Here is a 21,545-nt window from a genome sequence, read left to right as displayed (position 1 = left end):
ATCTATGGACTTCGTCCTCAGAAGATTGATAGTATGGCCAATTGTAGACACTCAAAATTCATTTATTCGGTAACTTTATCATAACATATTTTGCTTTATTTGAGAAATTGAGACTTTGTGCATTGCTGGTTTTAATGATCATCTTTAAATATCTACAATTTGTCAAGTATTCTAAACAGTGACTCAGGTTGCATCTGAAAATTATTTCAGCCTGTAAGATATACCTTATTTGGTGCTACACATTTGAACAGTTTATTTAAATGATCCCACAGAATCCCAAAACCTAAAGGACTCTGGATCATTCAATTTTTTTCTTAGTGTCTCTCATATATATATACACACACATATATATCACACACACGTGTGTGTATATATGTATATATATACATATATATATATTTTAACATGAACTTATGTAAGACAGTTGTATCTCAGTACACTACCACATCTTTCATACCTCTGCTAAACATGGCTATTTTGTGGCTTTGGATGTAATAGTGTTAAGAAATGACAGAGAGGTAAAATCTGTTTATGGTTAACAGTGAGAAGAAGAAAAAAAGGAAGTATCTATTAATACCAAAAGCACAGAAAGTGGAGTTAGTGTAAGATACTTTAATGTTGCATATCTATGAGGCATGTTACTAAAGAGTAGAGTATTGGAATCACCATGACGTAAGACATTAAGAAGAGAGACAGATTGTTGGAGGTTTGTTCAGTGACCATGATGCAAAGACTATGAAAAATGGAAACACATTGCATATGATGAACCCTAAATATCTTAACCACTTACTGATCAAGTGAGTTTGACATTAGGAAGAGAATATAAGTACTGACTGGTTTGTTGGCCATGGAAAAACTAGAATACACCAAGAAGCACAGAAAATTGAAGGTGGTGGAATATTTAGAAAGCTATCTACACAAAATTTAAAGAATGTTATGGTGTAAAATTTCAGAAAATCTATTGAAAAAGGGTTTATGTAGATCATGATGCAGCTGAAAACCACACTGATGCATTTGGCAGGAAAATATCTTTAAAAAAATCCTGAGCTGTGAATAAATGTGTAATGCTGATTCACTGGTACTGTGTTCCTGCAAAAACCTTAAACATGGCCCATGAGAGAACACCAACAGAACAGGGTATAAGGGATCTAATTCTTGCAATGCAACCCTGTGGGCACACACCAAATGAAGATGTCAGGGATTGAGAAAGCAAGCATCTGAGATATTTCAAAGAGGTGTTTAATTTACCTGTGCATTATTATGCACACAAAACCTATTTTCTAGCAGCATGAGCTCGTTGCAAGAAAACTAGACTGGAAAAATCTGTAAAATGTTATTGCTCTGGACACAAATCCCTCTCTTGATATTCTTGTATAAATAAATGTTTTGGCATTTAGTTTTCCCCAATGAGACATTTTGTTTTGTGATTATAGAGTTTTACTCTGTCCCACTCCAACGTGATACTAATGACATTGGTAACATTAATATGGCTTTTTGTAAACTTTTAAATTCAGAGGTACATGTGTAGGTTTGTTACATAGGTAAACTAGTGTCATGGGAGTTTGTTGTACAGATTATTTCATCACCCAGATATTAAGCCTAATATCCATTATTTTTCCTGATCCTCTCTCTCCACCTACCCTCCACTCTCCACTAGGCCCCAGTGTGTGTTGTTCCCCACTATGTGTGTTCTCACAGTTTAGCTCCCACTTATAAGTGAGAACATATGGTATTTGGTTTTCTGTTCCTGTATTAGTTTGCTAAGGATGATGGCCTCCAGCTCTATCCATGTCCTGCAAAGGACAAGATCTCATTGTGTTTTATTTTAATGCATGCTTAGTATTCCATGGTATATATTTACCATGTATACATTCTGTGTATCCAATCTATCATTAATGGGCATTTAGGTTGATTCCATGTCTTTGCTATTGTAAATAGTGCTGCAATGAATGTACACATGCATGTGTCTTTATAATAGAATGATTTATACTCCTTTGGACATATACCCAGTGATGGGATTGCTGAGTCAAATGGTATTTCTGTCTCTATGTCTCTGAGGAATTGATGCCACACTGTCTTCCACAATGGCTGAACTACTTTGCACTCCCACCAACAGTGTAAAAGCATTCCTTTTTCTCCACAACTTCACCAGCATCCATGAATTTTTCACTTTTTAATGATCAGATATGACCTTTTTTTAAGAGCCTCAGGCAAAGAGATGCTGTAAACAGTTATGGAATGTGTAGTACAAGTAAAGTTAGTTTGAATTTGTATATGTTTAGAACTTTAAGAAAATAGAAAGCAGTATGCTTATCTCTACCTGTACCTTATGTATCATGACATATATTTACATATATATAAGCTGTAATATTTTTATTTTTATCTGAGTTTGTATGATTATTCATATATTTTATTGAATGTGTTTCAATAAAATGCATTTTAAAGTGTTTATGGGTGCTGCCTCAGGCACTTTTTTGTATTTGTGTTTTTTTTAATACACAGTATATTCATATATTACCTCTGAAATCTAAAAAAAATGTGAATTTTGAAATACTTCTCACCTAGCAATTTTCAGATACGAATCTCTATATATTTATCTATGTGATTATTTATTTACTATCTCCTCACTATATTATAAGCTCTGTGAAAACAGCAGCCACCTCTTTGTTCTTCATTTTATTACCAGCACATCTCTGCATGCCTGGTAGAGATAAATCTCTCCTGAAGAGTAAATTAAAATAGAATGTTGCTCTTAAATTTTCTCCTCCGTTATCCTAAGGTATAATTTTTCTTTATCCTATTCTTCCATTTCTAGTGTGATGGCCATTCACGCTCCTGAAGGTAATTATTGGTTTGCATCTTCTCAGACACCTAGTGTCCTGCTACGGTTTCCTCTAAGCATCAGACACATCTCTCTCTTCTGTATCAGTCATCCTGCTGAGAGTAGATGTAAAAGTCTTGCTTTCATTTCTTTTAATGCTTGCCTCCCAAAAGTGTTAGATCATTTTGAGTGTTCATTAAAAAAATAATTTCCAGGTAAACACCAACCTTTTGTGTAGGCTTTTAGTTTTGTGTCTGTCTTCCAAATTATACACATGCACTTTTAAAATTTAAGTTAATGAGATAGTCCTCTCAGCAACTGAAGAATTTTTTTGGATACATTTTTATTTAGCATGGATCATTCACAGTTATATAGTCCTAATGCCATTTTCTAGAATATCTTCTACAAGCCACATTCTCCCTCAATGTCTCATATCATGGTGCCATACTACTATTTTCTTTAACCTATTTGAAATGTATGCTCCTAACCTCCGGGGAAAGTAGACTTGAGTTGTTGGTATTTACTATATGCTACCTAGCTTTTATCAACAGTATCTGATTTAATCCTTACAGTGACTTCGAAAGATGGCATTCTTATTTTATTGATGAGGAAACTACAATTTAAAGCAATTAAGTAAATACTGCAGGTCTTTCCAACTCCAGTCATATACTTCCACTCTATTACACTGTGTTTAAGTCCAACCACATCAAGTGTTATCTTTGCTCATTATCACAAAGTCCTGATTATCATTCCTACTCAAATTTCTGTACCTTTGAATTAAATCCAGTTTTATTTTCTTCATTAAACAAAATATACTGCATAATTTTAATTTTTTGCCTTTTTGTCTTCTATGAGATTGTAACTTTGTAAAAAGGCAAAGAATTTTACAAATTTTGTATTTGTTTTTCCAGTAGAGTTGAAATTTCTTGCCTCTGTTCAAATGTTGGAACTGGTATTTGGAAAGGAAATGCGGTGGTAGGAGGGATCATTTGTTAAGTGTCGACTACAGCAAATCTGTGCCAAATACTTAATTTGATTATCTCCTTTATTATTTAGACAACATAGATATCACTATATTCAATTTAACTGTTCTTTTTTTCCCATCTATTTTGTTGAATTAGAATGTGTCTTTTCAAGCAGACATAGTCAAATCCCCTTCCCACAATTCTCTCCACTTTCTCCTAAAACACATTTAATAAACAAAGCTATAGGAGAGAAGGTAAGAGGAATCTTTTATGCTATAAACTATATTTAGAATTTCTGAGACTTGGAATAGAAAATAAGAGTCTTGCCATATACTATTGAGAATATTAAAGGTGACTTTTCAGAGAAACACGTTTTCACTACATATAGATGTTTAAAGGGTAGTATTGGAAAGAGGTTATACAGGGAAGAGGCTTAGGAGTTTATTGTCCTATAGGTAGTAATAAAATATTTGGGAGTTACTCTGTCAGCTTTTGTCTAGGAGATCACCTAACCCAGGAGCATGGAAATTATCACTAGGCCGATAAAATTTTCTAAGGTTCTATTGACCATATGGCCTGTTTCTCATATGGTCGTGGCTGCAGATGCTTCAGATTCTGCTACTCTTAATGGTCTTCTTCTACCAAAATTGTATCTTTAGAAGACGTGATACATTTCCATTATCTCATTATAAACATTAATGTCATGTCATCAAGTCTCAGAGGATATAAAATTTACTTTCTTGTTCAAAATTTCAAGTTAACTTCATTACCTAGTCTGTGTTGGTATATATTCAATGACAATAGGAAATCTATTTTTCATATAAGATTCTGTGATATTGTCACCTGAGTATATATAGGACAAAAAAAAAACTGTATTATGCTGGCACACTCGATGTCACATATGTTGTCCTCCATTTAATCTACTATTTTATATTAATCTATGGGTGCAATACCTTTTTCCATATACTCATCAACTCCATTTAAAGTATTTAACTGGGCAACTCACTTGCCAACCACATATTCCCCCAGTGCTCTTCTGTGCCTTCTCTCATATCTGGGAAATGATTTCACTTTCAGAAAGATAAAGCTCTAATGAGCCCTTAGGAATCTTTTTTCAAAGACGTCCAGTCCACCAGGGATCAGCTAGGAAGGTGTCTGAAGTGTGAATTATTTACTGATTAGAAGCCAACACTAGATATTTCTCTATTTCTTGAGGTCACCAATCAAATTCAAACCATGTTTTAAATTCTACCCAACAGCAAAGCTCTTTTTTAAACACAAGCATTTTTTTTTCATTCTTCTTTGCTGAGAAGATTATTTCAAATGCATAGCTTTCAAACTTTGTGGTGAATGAAAAATAATGGTTTAATAGACATTGACCCTTCACTAACAGTATACCATTAGATGGTTTAAATAATGTATTTGCTGACTTCCCAGGTCTAAAATAGGTTTTATAGAAAATGTGATTATTACTAAATGGTAGCTGGATTATAACCAATTAGAAGGTTTTTAAGCATTTTATAAATTCAAAGTTTTAAAGCCTTTTAAATAGTTTTAAGCAATTTAGAAATATTAAAAAAAAAACCCACAAGATTGGTGAGTTAACCTCTTTAGTTTTTCCATTCATTGCATTTTAGAAAAATTTCAGCCTTTAATTAGCTTGCAAAAATATGGGAAAACCCATCTATATATTGAGGTTCTTCCTCATTAGACAGAAAGCAACACCAGCTGAGATGTTATTTAGACCAGATGGAGCTTAGACTGAATGAGGAGTCTATTTTCTTCAGTGGTACAATGAACAGAGCAATTATTTTTTTGTGTGTATGTGAGGATTGAATACTGCTTTGCAAAACCCCATGATAACAATATATCTTCAAATCTGTATGCTGATTTTTTTTCATCTCTTCTGGGAGGAGAATCCTTAGGAAATCTTTAATATTTAATGTTAGGAAGGAAAGAGAGAAAGAGAGAGGGAGGGAGAGAATAATAAAAATACAAAACCCTAATAGTGGTTTACTCCTCTGTGTCTGCTAGGTAGAAAAGGATTATTATCTAGTGTCATTAACATACAGAGGGCTCCATTATTTAGTCAGTTTCATTTTCATGTTAATCATTGTTACTTAAAAGTTTCAGGGAACTCATGGAGTTTGGTGTCATCCGAGGTTAGGTTGAAATGTCTTGAATCTGCTAGCTTGTAAAGCTGCCACAGTTTAATGCCATTGGTTGGTTCATCTTATGCAAAAAAGATACAGATCTCTCTGAAAGCCTCTATTTTTCTTTCCTCTCTACCTTTTGCCCAGGGAACTGAATAGAAACTTTAAAGCTTAAATTAAAAGAATCTTTTCTCATTCAATTGGGAAGTAGGAAATTGGAGATTGCTTAGTCTAGAGAACTTTCAAAGGTTTCATACCTAAAGGTATTCTTCGGGTGAATTTTTCCCAGTGATGTGACATCATTTGAATACACTAAAGCCTCATCATTTACCAGGTTGGTAATAATTTTAATATAAAAATAAGCCTCCATAGGAATGCAGCTTGAACCAATAACAAGCAACAGTGTTTCCTTTGTGATAAATTGACACTAAAGCCCAATACTGAAAATCTCTTATATTATTTAGAGGAGCAGTGATCAAAGACACAAGAGAAGAAAGAACTGGCAGCCTTGTATATTCTGTACTGATGCTGAGATAGTGTCAGTAGTAAGGGATGCAGTTACTACCAGGGAGAGCTGGAGAGCAGCTTTAAACTTCACATTCATAAATCTTATGGAAAAGTCAGGGCAGGAGTTAAAAAAATTCAGCACAGTGTCTTCCTGAAGTTTTTATAAACTAGCTATTCAAATTGTCATTCTCCACTATGATTGGGGCAAATATGAATTTAGGTAGAACAAAATGAAACAAAAAGGGATTGTCAGTAGACTGGTGTGGAAATGACAAGAAAATGCTGAGAGTTGGCTAATGAGGGTAGTTTCACTGTAGGGAGATACTAGTCACGTTCCCTTTTCTAATTTATCTAGCATTTTGTCATCAGGCTAATCTTACTAAAGTCCAGTTTTCTCCACATTACTTTCTGCTTAAAACTCTCTGTGCTTCCCCATTCCTTACAGACTACAGTGTTATAGATGGCTCCACTGAAAGATTGAACACATTAAATATTGATGGCGAAATTTAAATCCTATGACATAGAAGTTATTGAGAATAATCTATACTATAGCTTCTTACAATTTATTTTTTATTATACTTTAGGTTCTAGGGTACATGTGTACAACGTGCAGGTTTGTTACATATGTATATATGTGCCATGTTAGTGTGCTGCACTTATTAATTCGTCATTTACATTAGCTATATCTCCTAAGGCTATCCCTCCCTGCTCCCCGCTCCCCACAGTAGGCCCCAGTGTGTGATGTTCCCCTTCCTGTGTCCAAGTGATCTCATTGTTCACTTCCCACCTATGAGTGAGAACACACGGTGTTTGGTTTTCTGTTCTTGTGAAAGTTTGCTGAGAATGATGGTTTCCAGCTGCATCCGCATCCCTACAAAGGACATGAACTCATCCTTTTTTATGGCTGCATAGTATTCCATGGTGTATGTGTGCCACATTTTCTTAATCCAGTCTGTCACTGATGGGCATTTGGGTTGATTCCAAGTCTTTGCTATTGTGAATAGTGCCGCAAGGAACATACGTGTGCATGTGTCTTATAGCAGCATTATTTATAATCTTTTGGGTATATACACAGTAACGGGATGACTGGGTCATATGGTACTTCTAGTTCTAGATCCTTGAGGAATCGCCACGCTGTCTTCCACAATGATTAAACTAGTTTACAGTCCCACCAATAGTGTAACAGTCTTCCTATTTCTTCACATTCTCACCAGCACCTGTTGTTTCCTGACTTTTTAGTGATTGCCATTCTAACTGGTGTGAGATGGTATCTCATTGTGGTTTTGATTTGCATTTCTCTGATGGCCAGTGATGACGAGCATTTTTCATGTGTCTGTTGGCTGTGTGCATGTCTTCTTTTGAGAAATGTCTGTTCATATCCTTTGCCTACTTTTTGATGGGGTTGTTTGTTTTTTTCTTGTAAATTTGATTGAGTTCTTTGTAGGTTCTGGATATTAGCCCTTGGTCAGATGAGTAGATTGCAAAAATTTTCTCCCATTCTGTAGGTTGCCTGTTCACTCTGATGGTAGTTTCTTTTGCTGTGCAGAAGCTCTTTAGTTTAATAAGATCCCATGTGTCAATTTTGGCTTTTGTTGCCATTGCTTTTGGTGTTTTAGACATGAAATCCTTGCCCATGCCTATGTCCTGAATGCTATTGCCTAGGTTTTCTTCTAGGGTTTTTATGGTTTGAGGTCTAACATTTAAGTCTTTAATCCATCTTGAATTAAGTTTTGTATAAGGTGTAAAGAAGGGATCCAGTTTCAGCTTTCTGCTTATGGCTAGCCAATTTTCCCAGCACCATTTATTAAATAGGGAATCCTTTCCCCATTGCTTGTTTTTGTCAGGTTTGTCAAAGATCAGATGGTCGTAGATGTGTGGTATTATTTCTGAGGGCTCTGTTCTGTTCCATTGGTCTATATCTCCATTTTGGTACCAGCATCATGCTGTTTTGGTTACTGTAGCCTTGTTGTATAGTTTGAAGTCAGGTAGCATGATGCCTCCAGCTTTGTTCTTTTGACTTAGGATTGTCTTGGCAATGTGGGCTCTTTTTTGGTTCCATATGAACTTTAAAGCAGTTTCTTCCAATTCTGTGAAGAAAGTCATTGGTAGCTTAATGGGGATGGCACTGAATCTATAAATTACCTTGGGCAGTATGGCCATTTTCACGATATTGATTCTTCCTATCCATGAGCATGGAATGTTCTTCCATTTGTTTGTGTCTTCTTTTATTTCATTGAGCAGTAGTTTGTAGTTCTCCTTGAAGGAGTCCTTCACATCCCTTCTAAGTTGGATACCTAGGTATTTTATTCTCTTTGAAGGAATTGTGAATGGGAGTTCACCCATGGCCTGGCTCTCTGTGTGTCTGTTATTGATACATAAGAATGCTTGTGATTTTTGCACATTAATTTTGTATCCTGAGACTTTGCTGAATTTGCGTGTCAGCTTAAGGAGATTTTGGGCTGAAATGATGGGGTTTTCTAAACATACAGTCATGTCATCTGCGAATGCGGACAATTTGACTTCCTGTTTTCCTAACGGAATACCCTTTATTTCTTTCTCCTGCCTGATTGCCCTGGCCAGAACTTCCAACACTATGTTGAACAGTAGTGGTGAAAGAGGGTATCCCTGTCTTGTGCCAGTTTTCAAAGGGAATGCTTCCAGTTTTTGCCTATTCAGTATGATATTGGCTGTGGGTTTGTTATAAATAGCTCTTACTATTTTGAGACACATTCCATCAATACCTAATATTGAGAGTTTTTAGCATGAAGGGCTGTTGAATTTTGTCAAAGGCCTTTTCTGCATCTGTTGAGATAATCATGTGGTTTTTGTCTTTGGTTCTGTTTATATGCTGGATTATGTTTATTAATTTGCATATGTTGAACCAGCCTTGCATCCCAGGGATGAAACCCACTTGATTAAGTGAGCTTCTTACAATTTAAACAGTTATAGCTAGCATAACATAACATTCTAGCATGTTTTGAACATTATCAATAAAATATCGTCATTTACATATTTTCATTTTTTATTATAAAACAAACATCTTCTTTTCAAGTAAAGTAAATACTTTGGTGATTCAAACTTGATAACATGTGTAAGGCAGTGCTTACCAATGAATCACATATTTCTGGTTTATTCTCTCATACATATTGTAGTTGGAAATTATTTACATGGACTAGATCTGTTTGATAACTTTTATAGTGTTATGCTGTTCTTTTTTTTAGCTTTTTCTTTTATCAATGTTCTTTATTAATTTCACAGCTTAGTGTCTATTTGATTTTATCATCTATGTGATCATTTTTCAATATTTTGCTCTATATGTTTTCTCGGAAATCTCACAAAGGTTTTGTCCATTTTTATGCTTCTTAAAAATTTTAATTATTCAAGTAAATAAAATTTCAAAAAGGTAAGCAATTTTTATATATGACAGTAAGTTAAAATTAAATAAAATGTCAATAAAATTAAGTTAGGAGAACCTTATGTCATAAATGAGAGGATAGATTTATTGAGACTATGTCATATACTTTGAGTTTCTACCTTGCCAAATAAATATTAAGCTTTTATTGAAATATAGGGCAAAGGAACAGGTAATGAGTCATACAGGATGGCACCCCAAGTCAGGTGTTGGGGTCACACTCTCATCTTTGGCTTCTTAGGAGGAAGAGTAGAAAAATCCATCTATTATCACTGCTTGCTTTCTGTTATATTCAACTATAGAGCTGGCTCTCTGCTCTGCATCTTTGAATGTGCCATGGTTCCTCTCAACCTCATCTCACCACAAATCCTACGAAGATCTCAGGGCTAGAGAGAGGTAAAAAGAAGAAGATGCTTCTCACACCAAAATTACGTCAGTAACACTTACCTAAGCAAAAGAACTATGAAAAATTACTTCTATCTCATGATTCTTGCCCATTCAGGTAACTTATTCCAACAATGCAAGAAGGCACCTCCACTCTTAATTATTAATAATTGGCGTGGTAGGAGAATGGAAACATCCCTTGACTGAAAGCCAGGAGACGGGTTTCAGCTGTGGCCCTGCTCCCCATAGCTGGCTGGCCTCTGGTAGATCGTTTGCTTCTTTGGTCCTTTGATTTCTGCAGATGCATAGTGAGAAACTGGATAGATCAATCTTTCTGTAGAATGCGAAAGCCATGAGAAGGCAGCCTTGGGAAACATTGTACACTCTCTACTCTCTTCTTTTTCTCTTTTCAGACACCCATCCTGCACATGAACTTCCAGTTACAAATAAATCTTTTTTTGTCCGCCTTGAGCTAGAGTCTTGCTCTTTTGCCCAGAATGGTGTGCAGTGGCACAATTATAGTTCACTATAACCTTGGACTCCTGGGCTTAAGCGATGCTCCTGCCTCAGCCTCCCATGTAGCTGAGACTATAGGTGTGTACCACCAAGCCTGCCTATTTTTCTTTTCATTTTTGTAGTGATGGGGTTTCACTATACTGCCCAGGCTGTTTTTGAACTCCTGGGTTCAAGTGATCCTCCTGCCTTGCCTCAACCTCCCAAAGCACATAGATTATAGAACAGAGGTCACCATTATGGCCAATAAGTATTTTATACTAGGTTTAATCAAGAGTGTCCTTGTCTAATTTGACCAGAGAATGCCCAAACTGCTCTTCCTGCCTTCCTTCCTGCCTTTCTGCCTTCCTGGCTTCCTGTCTTCCCTTTCTTTTTGTCAAATGAATTGAAAGAGAAAATACAGGAATGACTTGGAATTTAAGTTCTTAAACAATCTAATCCAAATATACCTTCCACCTTAATTCTAGTTAGTTCTATATATGAACCTTCAACTTTGAGTGTACTACGCAACTATGCCAGGACAGTCCTCCTGCTTCTCTGCCTTGCTTGTTTTGTTTCTTCCATGGCATTACTCAACCCTCTGCTCTCTCTTTCCAGAACTGCTTACTCTACTATGGTCCCATCTGCCATGTTCCAGTTTTATGTACTCCTTTAATCTTCTGAAGCAATGTTACCCAACCCATTTACATTTAATCATAGTCATTTGCATTTTCTTTGCTCGTGGTTTGCTTTGTCATGCAACTACGCTTGCCTTTCCGTCTTGCCTTCCCAGTTATAAATCCCAAGAGGACAAAAGCCTGGGCATCATACTTTCATAGCACCTGGTAATAATTTGATAGCTCTTGGGGAATAGCTGCTGTAGGAGTAAATCATTGGTACCACAGTGATATATTTGCCAGGTGGTCTGGGAGATAATCAGAGTTTTAGATCAATTCGTTTGTTTTTGGTGTTATAGTTTATTATTAAACAAGTTAAAAGAAAGAAAAAGCAGAGGGCTATTACTTATGACATCATGAGAATGTTCTAAGTCTTTCTTGATGGTACTATCCAGCCTTGTAGCTTGAATCTTGGTCAACAGTAATCCTACCATAGTTCTGTATTTCATTAATAATCCTACCATAGTTCTGTATTTTATTACCTTATACTGAAAGCTGACTGAGAGCACAGTCCTAGAAGAGATAACTGAATGGCTGGGGAAAGTATACATTTTCAAGGGGGAAGAAGAAAAGAGAGATGTAGAAGGCCAAAAAATATTAACTTAACAATTTCCTTGAGTTCCTTGTGTGCGGCGTAGAGTATATTTGGATTTCCTACCTAAGCTTAAGAATGTACAAGTTATTTCCTGCTTTCCCCAGTTTGATGTTCAGTGTCAATTTGAGATCCCTTATTATGTTTGAATGCATCCATTACCTGCTGTGAGTATAGATTTGTCTTCTTATCAGTAAGTAAACCGTTAGGGTTATAGTCCTGAGGATAGAGGAAAGACTTTTGCACTCTTGAGAAACTAGGAAAAGAACTTTCTGAAGCTTCCCTCCTGGTAGGAAATCCAACCTAGAAGTTTACTGGGTGGGGACAGCCCTGGTAATAAGTTTTCTCTTCTGTCAAGATTGTGCTAATGGAAGGGAAGTCTTGGTTGTTTTGCTTTGCTTTGTTTTTGATAAAAACAAATATTTTGGTCTTCATGGATATCAGAAAGGTGTTTGAGGGAGCTGAGTCACAGTAGCTGGGTTGGCTGAAAAGGGCAGTAGGAACAGAGACTCTTTGTAGACAGTTTCTATGCCTGACAGGCTCCCCTGGTGTCCCTGTTTTGTTGGCTTTGAGTGAGACGGAACATTGTTTTCCAAAACAACTCCCACTTTCATTATGATCATCATTGTCATTATCATCATTATTGCTATTCTCTGAATCACCCAGCAGAGCAAACCTTCACACATTGACAGTGCCTGAATGTAAGCATTTTAGCTACTTTCTCAAAACAAGGGTCTGCAGGGTCACCCAGTCTTTGTAGCTTCATAGGCAGGGGCTCTCCAATTACAGACAAATGTTCTGAAATTACCTTTGTGTTCCATTCACAAACTGTTCAACTGCATTTTTCTCATTATATGGGAGTACATGATGAGAACAAGGCAAAGTGGCACATGCATATTATCCCATAGAAGGTAAAGTCATACTCAGAATGTCCTAATGCACTAGAAAAGAAATAAGAAAAGTGTCACGAGTTGGGGTATTATGGAAGCAGATATGTTCCACTGAAGGCCAAGATGTTTTTGTACACCCAAAGGTTTAAATCAGGTGTTTATTGCCTAAAACATGTCTGAGAAAGTTAATGAGGTAAGTTATTACCCACGATGTCTGCAGTTTTTCCATTACCAGCTGTAAAAGCAGGTAGCAATCTCACTCTACCTTGAAGGCATCATTCATTATAAATTACTTGCTTTCAATCATGAGTGGAATACAGTGAAAGGAAAAGTACCAAAGAAGGTCTTCACTGTGCTTTGTTAGAAGACATAAATAGGAGCATTGAGCCTGCATGCTATTGTCAAACTTCCCCAAATGAGACATTTGGAATTCAAATGATTAATTGGTAACTGGGTATTCAGTATTATTTGAAGCCAGACTTGTTTCTTTCTTTTTCTTATATATTTTTAAACTAATAACAGCCAGAGGCATACTCTTTTATCCAGAACAGTAACTCACTCACATTACTATATGACTGAAGAAGTAGCTTCGTTTTTATCATAGTTCAATCCAACTTTTGTTCTAACCAAATGTTGCTAAAGATCAAAGGCAGGGGTATACAGAATGTTTGCTTTGTTGTTAACTTGGCTCCTGACCCAACTGTCAGAGACAGCCAAAAGATAGATTTTTCTTTTTCTCCCTAGTACTGTGCTTGGTTACAGTTACATATTTCTTATAGAAGAGGGTAAAGATCACTCTTTGTTGATGGCTGGCTATCATCATCCAGAAATCTTCAAGATGACCAAATTAGAATCATGAGTAAAGCTTTTAGTGGCCAATCTTTTAGATATCCTAATTTAGATCCAAATATATTTGTACAAACAGATGAACTTTACTACATGATTGCCAGATTTCTTTCTTATCCTGTGATATTTAAATCCAGACTTAAACTTCTACATTGTGTATGGTCGGAGTGCGTGATTGTCCTCAGTAGGAGACTTAAGTGAAATAGGCAAGACTCTGAGACCAGTATTCAATCCTATGAAGATAATGAAGGGGGTTACAAAGATCATGGTGCACAGAAGTTCATCAACATGCTGCTCGTGACAGATTGTGAAATACTAATAGTTTAACATATTCAAATTGCGGAAATAACGATACTGAAGAATTTACCAAAATTAAGTGCAGGGCTAATAAGGAGACATTGAATATAACCCCCACAGGCAGTACGGGTGCCTGACAAATATTCTCCTTGGGAAATGTGTGGTCATGTCTGATAAGCACAGGCATCACAACATCATTTATTTTTATCAAAGCTCCCCAGGTAGGAAAAATTAAGAGACAGAGATTACCATTTAGTCTACAAGAACTGGGATCTTTATTAAGCAATACTTATTATTTACATACTTGAATATTTTGCTGTGTTTAAAACCTTCACATTTCAAATAAGTATGAAAATTGCTGCTTATTTTCTTAGAGTACCAAAGTAGTAACAGCTTACTCTTAAATAGATCTCTACTTCGGAACTGAATTCTGTCTTCTTAACTAGAATACATTATATCTCAGTACCGGTAGTGATTTGTAAAGGAATAAAATGTTATAATTAATAGGAATGCATACTAGTGTCTCTTTTTCTGGTTCATTTATTCATTCAACACATTATCTTCTCTGCACTATATATTCTGCAAGGATTTGAGGTTATATAGTGGATAACATAGAAAACATTTATATTAGGCAGTTTAAGAAAGGTTTCACTCCAATAACAATGAAGCGCAAAATAATCTTAGATGTTTACAAGGCAAAGGTTTATTTGTTATTTGTTTCATATAACTTTGAAGGTTAGCTTTTCATCTGCATACCAATCTTCATGTTGCAATTTAGGCTGAAGGAATAGGCCCTGTCCACTCATGCTGGTCTAATTGTAATGAAAAAACAGCAGTGGCAGGAATGTACTGGCTTTTAAAATTTCTCTTTGGAAGTGACATGTTATGTTGACTCACACTTCATTAGCCAAATGAAGTCACACCTACAAGCCAATTATCAATGGGTAAGGAAGAATAATTCTCCCATCAAAAGGACCTGAAAGTGAAAGGTGGTGAATATCTTTGATAATAATGCAATTTGTGAAACTCTCTTAGAGAATATGTAGCCTAGGTAGAAAGCTGAAAGTTATGATACAGAAATGTGACAGGGCATGCAACAATCAAAGTTCCATATTAGCAGCTAAAAGGTTCTTTGCTTTGATCCCTATTTAATAACATTTGTTATTTTGGTAGATTTCCCTGTTTTTCTCATTAAAAATGCTGAGGCAAGGCAAACATTTACCGAAATAAAATCAATTTAAGCCAGATTTTATGGTAAGCCAGAAATAGCATTTAGAAATGTAGATCTGATTAATAGTGACTTCTTCATTGCTAAGTCGTATTGATGAAATGTCCAATCCAATTGATGATGCAGATATTGACCATTAGGATCACAGGAGGAAAAAACCTTGATTTGATGGAAATAGAAGTCACATATCAATACTACCTTTTGATCACTCCAAAACCAAATGAAAAAGGCAAAGAAGTGGAGGCATATGATAATGCCCATGAGGTCTCTTCTGGATCCTCATCAGGCCAACACTGATTGGCTTTTGGTATAGCCCATCTAATTTCAGACAGATGCATATCACACACTGAAGTTGAAACCTCATCCAATAATTTTTATCTGATTTCATTCAATATGAGCTGCCTCTAGCATCTAATAATATTTAATAATACTCAGTTGCCAAAAGGGGTTGTTATTAACTTGTCTGAAAACTTGTGATTCAGTTTAGTCATTCTTAGATTTATATTGTCAGATTTATATACGTACATCATATAAATAATTCAACTGCTAAGGAAAGATAAAATCCATGAAAATAGTAGAATTTAGAAAACTTTTGGCTGGGCGCAGTGGCTCACGCCTGTAATCCCAGCACTTTGGGAGGCTGAGGCAGGCGGATCTTGAGGTCAGGAGTTCGAGACCAGACCGGCAAACATGGTGAAACTCCGTCTCTACTAAAAATACAAAAATTAGCCGGGCGTGGTGGCAGGCGCCTGTAATCCCAGCTACTCAGGAGGCTGAGGCAGGAGAATTGCTTGTCCCCAGGAGGCAGAGGTTGCACTGAGCTGAGATCACACCATGGCACTCCAGCCTGGGCAACAGAGTGAGACTCCATCTCAAAACAAAACAAAACAAAACACAAAAACAAAAAAACCTTTCATTATGTTCAACATCTGATGAGCTCGGCCAGGTGCAGTGGCTAACACCTGTAATCACAGCACTTTGGGAGGCCAAGGTGGGTGGATCACGAGATCAGGAAATCGAGACCATCCTGGCTAACGTGAAACCCCATTTCTACTTAAAAACAAAAAAACAAAAAACAAACAAACAAAAAAAACCATAAAAAAAATTAGCGGGGCGAGGTGGCGGGTGCCTGTAGTCCCAACTACTCGGGAGGCTGAGGCAGGAGAATGGCATGAACCCAGGAGAGAGAGCTTGCAGTGAGCCAAGATCGCACCACTGCACTCCAGTCTGAGCGACAGAGTGAGACTACATCTCAAAAAAAAAGAAAAAAAAAAAAACTGATGAACTCTTAAAACTGGATACAAAGTATAAATATTAATTGCTTAAAGAAGGCTATTTTTAAAATTATAAATATAATAGTGCTTATATTTTACTTGAAACAAAAATGCATATAAAATTGCTTCACTCTGAGAAAGGCAACTGAATGACCATTTTGATAAATTAAACTGATTAAATGGATTTTAGAGTAATAGATATAGAGAGAGACTATGTGCTATAATTGAAGAAGTTGTGGACTGAGACACTGGAGAAGTGAATGACATACAACTCTTGCTTCAGTGAAATGTGTCATCAGGGCAAATAACTTACTGAGCCCAAGATATTTATAATTTTAAAAATGATTTGGAGCAAGTGCTTGTAAATTTGCTAGAAATCATATTCCTTAATTCCCCCCCGCCCCCACTTCCCTCCCTTTCTTTCTCCCTTCATTGAAATATAATTATTGAACTACTAAATGTTTCAGATGTGAAAGTAGGCACTGGATAATGTATTAATGTGTAAAACAATCATGGTCCCTGTTCTCTGCAGTTCGGCATCAACAAATGAAGACAAGCGATTACAGTGGTTACCATGAGATAAATAAACAAAGTCCTGATACCTAGAAATCTAGGTAGTGAGGGAAGTTTTCTCTGAGATAATGACATCTGCTTATGTCCAAAGAATGAAAATTGGGGACAAAACATGTTACAAGTGGAGAAAACAGTTTCGGCCATGTGAAGAATTTGGATTTTATTCAAGTGTAATGGAAGGTCATTAATGACTTTATAGGCAGGGAAGTGATAAGAGGTGATTTATATTTGAAACAATTGATCTGGTGATTATTGAGTTGTAGAAGGGTAAGAAAGTAGACAGGGAGACACAGTGGAGATGATTGCACTGGACCAGGCAAGAGGTGATAGAAATTGGACTGGGGTAATGAAAATCGTGATCAAGGTGGACAAATGGATTTTAAATACACTTTGCAGGAAGAAGTGTCAATGTTTGCCAATAGATCAATGTAGGAAATTATGTGAGAGAGATATCAGGAGTGATTCTTGCCTTTGGGCTTGAACAAATGGGTAGATGGTGCCATTTAGTGAAAAGATGAGATCAGTGTGGAGAGGGAGTAGGTTGTAATCAAGGAATCCATTTTGAAGTGTTTAGTTGGAGATGATTGTGAGTCTTCCAACTGGAGTTGTCAAGCTGTAGTTGAATATTTGAGTTTGGAGCTGAGAAGAAAGCTTTGGACTGGAGATAAAATGATATTTTAAGCCACAGGAATTGATGAAAAAGCTATTAAGAGAAGTATGGTGAGCAGGGGCATCAGGAAAAAAACAAAATAAAATGAAATGACAAAACCAAAAGAAACTGAGAGAGTGAGGTCAAAAATGTCAGAGAAAAACCATGAGAGGGTAGTATCCTGGAAACGAAGGGAAGATAATATTTCAAGAAATAAAGTGATTTACCCTGCTGAATATTGCCAAAAGGCAGATAAAATCAGAACAAAAAAGAAGCCTACTTCTTAACTGCAGAGACGTGATTGGCAACCTTGGAACAAATATCTTCACAGGGGGGTAGGAAGGAAAGATGTAGCCCAAACTGGAGTGGAAAGAGGGGCAGATGTGATGTGTGAAAATGGAGACAGCAGGAAGAAACAATTCTTGAAAAGTTACACAGTAAAGGGGAATAGAAAAAAAAGGTGATATCTGGAGGGGAATATGAGACTCAGAAGATTCTTCTTGAATAGAAAAGACACTTGTGTGTGTTGCTAATGGCAACAGTAAGACAGATGTAGAGTCTGGTGCAATTAAGAAAGAGATGCAAAGCCTGTGAGAAGGCTAGGGTAGGTGGGGAATCTTACCTTTAATAGATGAAAGACATTTCCTTAATAATAGCTAATGAGGTTGGATAGGTATAGATGCAAGGAGGTTTGTATGTTTTGTTGTGGAAAATAAAAATAATAAGATTTTTTATCATTTCGATATGATGCTACATCGTGGCCTAAGAGATTGGGCATGTATGGAGCAGAAAATTGAAGGAGAGGGGAGAAATGTCTAGTAAGTTGGAGGAAGCTTTAGGATGCATTTACACACAAGGCTGTTCTATCATCGGGTAGAGGCTCCACACATGTTATTGAACAAACAGGGCATTGCACTACATTTTAGGTATAACAATAGATTCACTCACAATTAATATTCAGATGGCAACCTCAAATTAAGTTTGCATATAGCAGACTTAATTTGAAACACTTTTTTCAAAAATCTCCTAAAGACTCAATTATAAGACTGACACTTGCCAATTTTTTCCAACCATAGCCTAGAGAATATATCATCAAACCCATAGGCTGGAAGAAAACAGTTAGCTTTATGTATCTTCTAATAGCTTAAATCTTCTAATACATGTGAGAAAAGCTGGTAAAGGCAAATTTACTCAACAGAAGCTTTGGACATGTGCACATCAGAATTGCCATAATTATATACAGATAACCATTTTGGCTACGCATTTGTGGGCAAATAAGATGTTTATTACACTTATTTGTATTTTTAAAATGCGCTTTTCTGTTATCTCCTTTAAGAAGCTCCCTTTATGGATTCTATCTGAGGCTGTTTTCCAAAGCCATTTCTTAAGATAGGCATTCCGAGTAAAAATGTTCTGAACCTCCTAGTAAGTCTCAGAGTATTGATTATCTTCTAATCTAGTTTTGACTTTGCCTTGAAACTTCAGCCATAAAAGATTTAAAAGATTCTGCCCTTCACTAAAAGCTATCATCTGTAATCCTTGCACTCACCCATTTCAGAATCGAGATGACTGAATGTCACATTCAGTTACCTTTATAAACCCCCAAATCAAAGTTTCTAATATCAACACTTGCCTCCCTCATCACTCTTGCTTCTCAACTCCCAATTTATCAGTAATTCTTTACCACCCCTTGCCACTTACTGTCTGCAGGGTTTGAGCTGTCAGACCAGCTAAGCAGGCTTCTGGAGTCAAACAGCTTTGAAAGTTCCACAAATTTCATACAGGAAATGGGAAAATATAAAAACAGTGCATGTCAAAATGCCATCCCATGTTGACAGTAAATCACTTAGCTAACATTTAGTTTGCCTTTGGTGTACTATTGGAAACCACTAGCAGCTGGTGTGTATGCCTGTGTGTGTGTGTGCGCCTGTGTGTGCATCTGTGTGTGTGCATCTGTATTTCAAAGTAATTTCTTAAGCCCTCAGAAAAATGCTGCCATTTTTGCCTCCATTCTTCTTTTTTAACCTTTTACAAATAGCCAAAATAATGTATGGATGTGCAATTTAACTGTCCTTTTCTCTTAGATGCAGGCAATAAAAGTTGATTTGCGCTAACAAGCTAAAAGCTCTGAGTGCTACCAGAGTGTGATGCATTCCAGGAGGGAGGGCAGCTATCAGAATCTATGATGGCAGAAAGCATTTTCACAACAGACCCCACAAAGATTTAGAATGTGAGGCTGAAATTCAATCTATTGTTCAGAAGTCAGCTGGTAAAGAAGACTCAACTGAAAATCAGTGAGAGTGAAGACTGTCTTCCTTTTCTGTTGCTTTTGACTTCTATATAATTCACTATGGCCACTGCAATGTAAGCCTTCCCTACTTTCCTCCATATGGTTGGCAAGGAGTCAGATTATAGTAGCCTCATAGCATTAGCTAGTAATAAGGCATAAAACATGTTTGTGATAAAATATATGTTAGAAAAATACATGCTAGAGATAGTATATGTTTATGCCTCTGGCCGGCAGTTGACATTCCCATTAGTTTCAAACAAAAGTACAAAATACAGCCAAACAAAATATTAGAAATGAAAACATTTCACTGATCATGTGCATCAACCCCTCTCATTTGATATTTAATTAGCAAACGTACTAAATATACCAGAAAAGACGTTACTGTGGTCCTGCATCGAATTACAGGAACACAAAGCTACAAATTTGCTAAGGTAAATTTTTAGGCTTCTTTATAAATTTGAGCCTTCTTAAAAGAGAAATGTAAAACTGAACAGTTTCAAATATTAACAGATATACAGAGTAGACGATAACCACATTGTAACCATCATGACTATGCTGTTCAGGCAAACACAAAGGTGGCACTTCCATGAAGAAAGCAATAGCCTAGAAAGGCAAATACAGTCCATATTGATAAAGAGAATGCCTCATTTTGGCATCCTGAGCTTTCTTCTATTAAACAAAACCGGAAGGACACACAAGTGGAATACAATAAGATTAGAAAGAAAAATGTTTGTCAAACCATGAAGTCACTGCATACAATGTAGAGAGGAAGGAGAATGGTAGTGGTGGTCTAAGGGTCTGGATTGTGGAGCCTCTGTTTAAATTCCAGATGCCATTTACATCTTGTGTAGTTTGGGGTAATTTATTTAACCTCATGATGTCTTGGCTTGTTATTAATAGAATCTCTTTATGGAGTTGTAAGAATATGATTTACTGTATGCAAAGTTCTTGCTGGCACCTCTTTAGCACTCAATAAATGTTAGGTGTTACTATTAAGTAATTGTAAGCATGTATATTTTAAAAACACACATGATTTTGAGAACTTTTAACTCCTTAAATAAATGTCATATATTCATAATTGGTAAACATTTTGTAATAGTGGTCATCATTGTGGAGGTGATAATAGTGGTGGGATCTAAGAGTTCGAAACAGACTCTGAGATGGAAATTTGTGTGCAGAGATTTGTTAGAAAGTGCTTTCTGAAACAGGACCTGCAATGGATGGAGTAAAGGAAACAGGATTAAGCAGAGGGAAATATGAAGCTGTGATGCACCTGCAACCAAGAACCATTTCAGGGAGCTCTCTGAAGCTGTGAAGGCCCTTAAACACCTCAGATTATCTCAAATGGATGCAAGGGAGCTGGGGACCTTTGGACTTACCCATCAGCAATTAGACACAGGCTGCTTCTACAGCAGGGCATACCCCTGGGCAAGGCAACCTTCTTCAGCCTTAGGAATTTTTGAGTGGGGTTCTGGGTGGCAAACACCATAGCTTT

The sequence above is a fragment of the Macaca fascicularis genome, chromosome 7, assembly GCF_037993035.2.
Source record: "Macaca fascicularis isolate 582-1 chromosome 7, T2T-MFA8v1.1".
Lineage (NCBI taxonomy): Eukaryota > Metazoa > Chordata > Mammalia > Primates > Cercopithecidae > Macaca > Macaca fascicularis.
The sequence above is the reverse complement of the archived record's forward strand: the minus strand, read 5'-3'. Positions refer to the sequence as shown.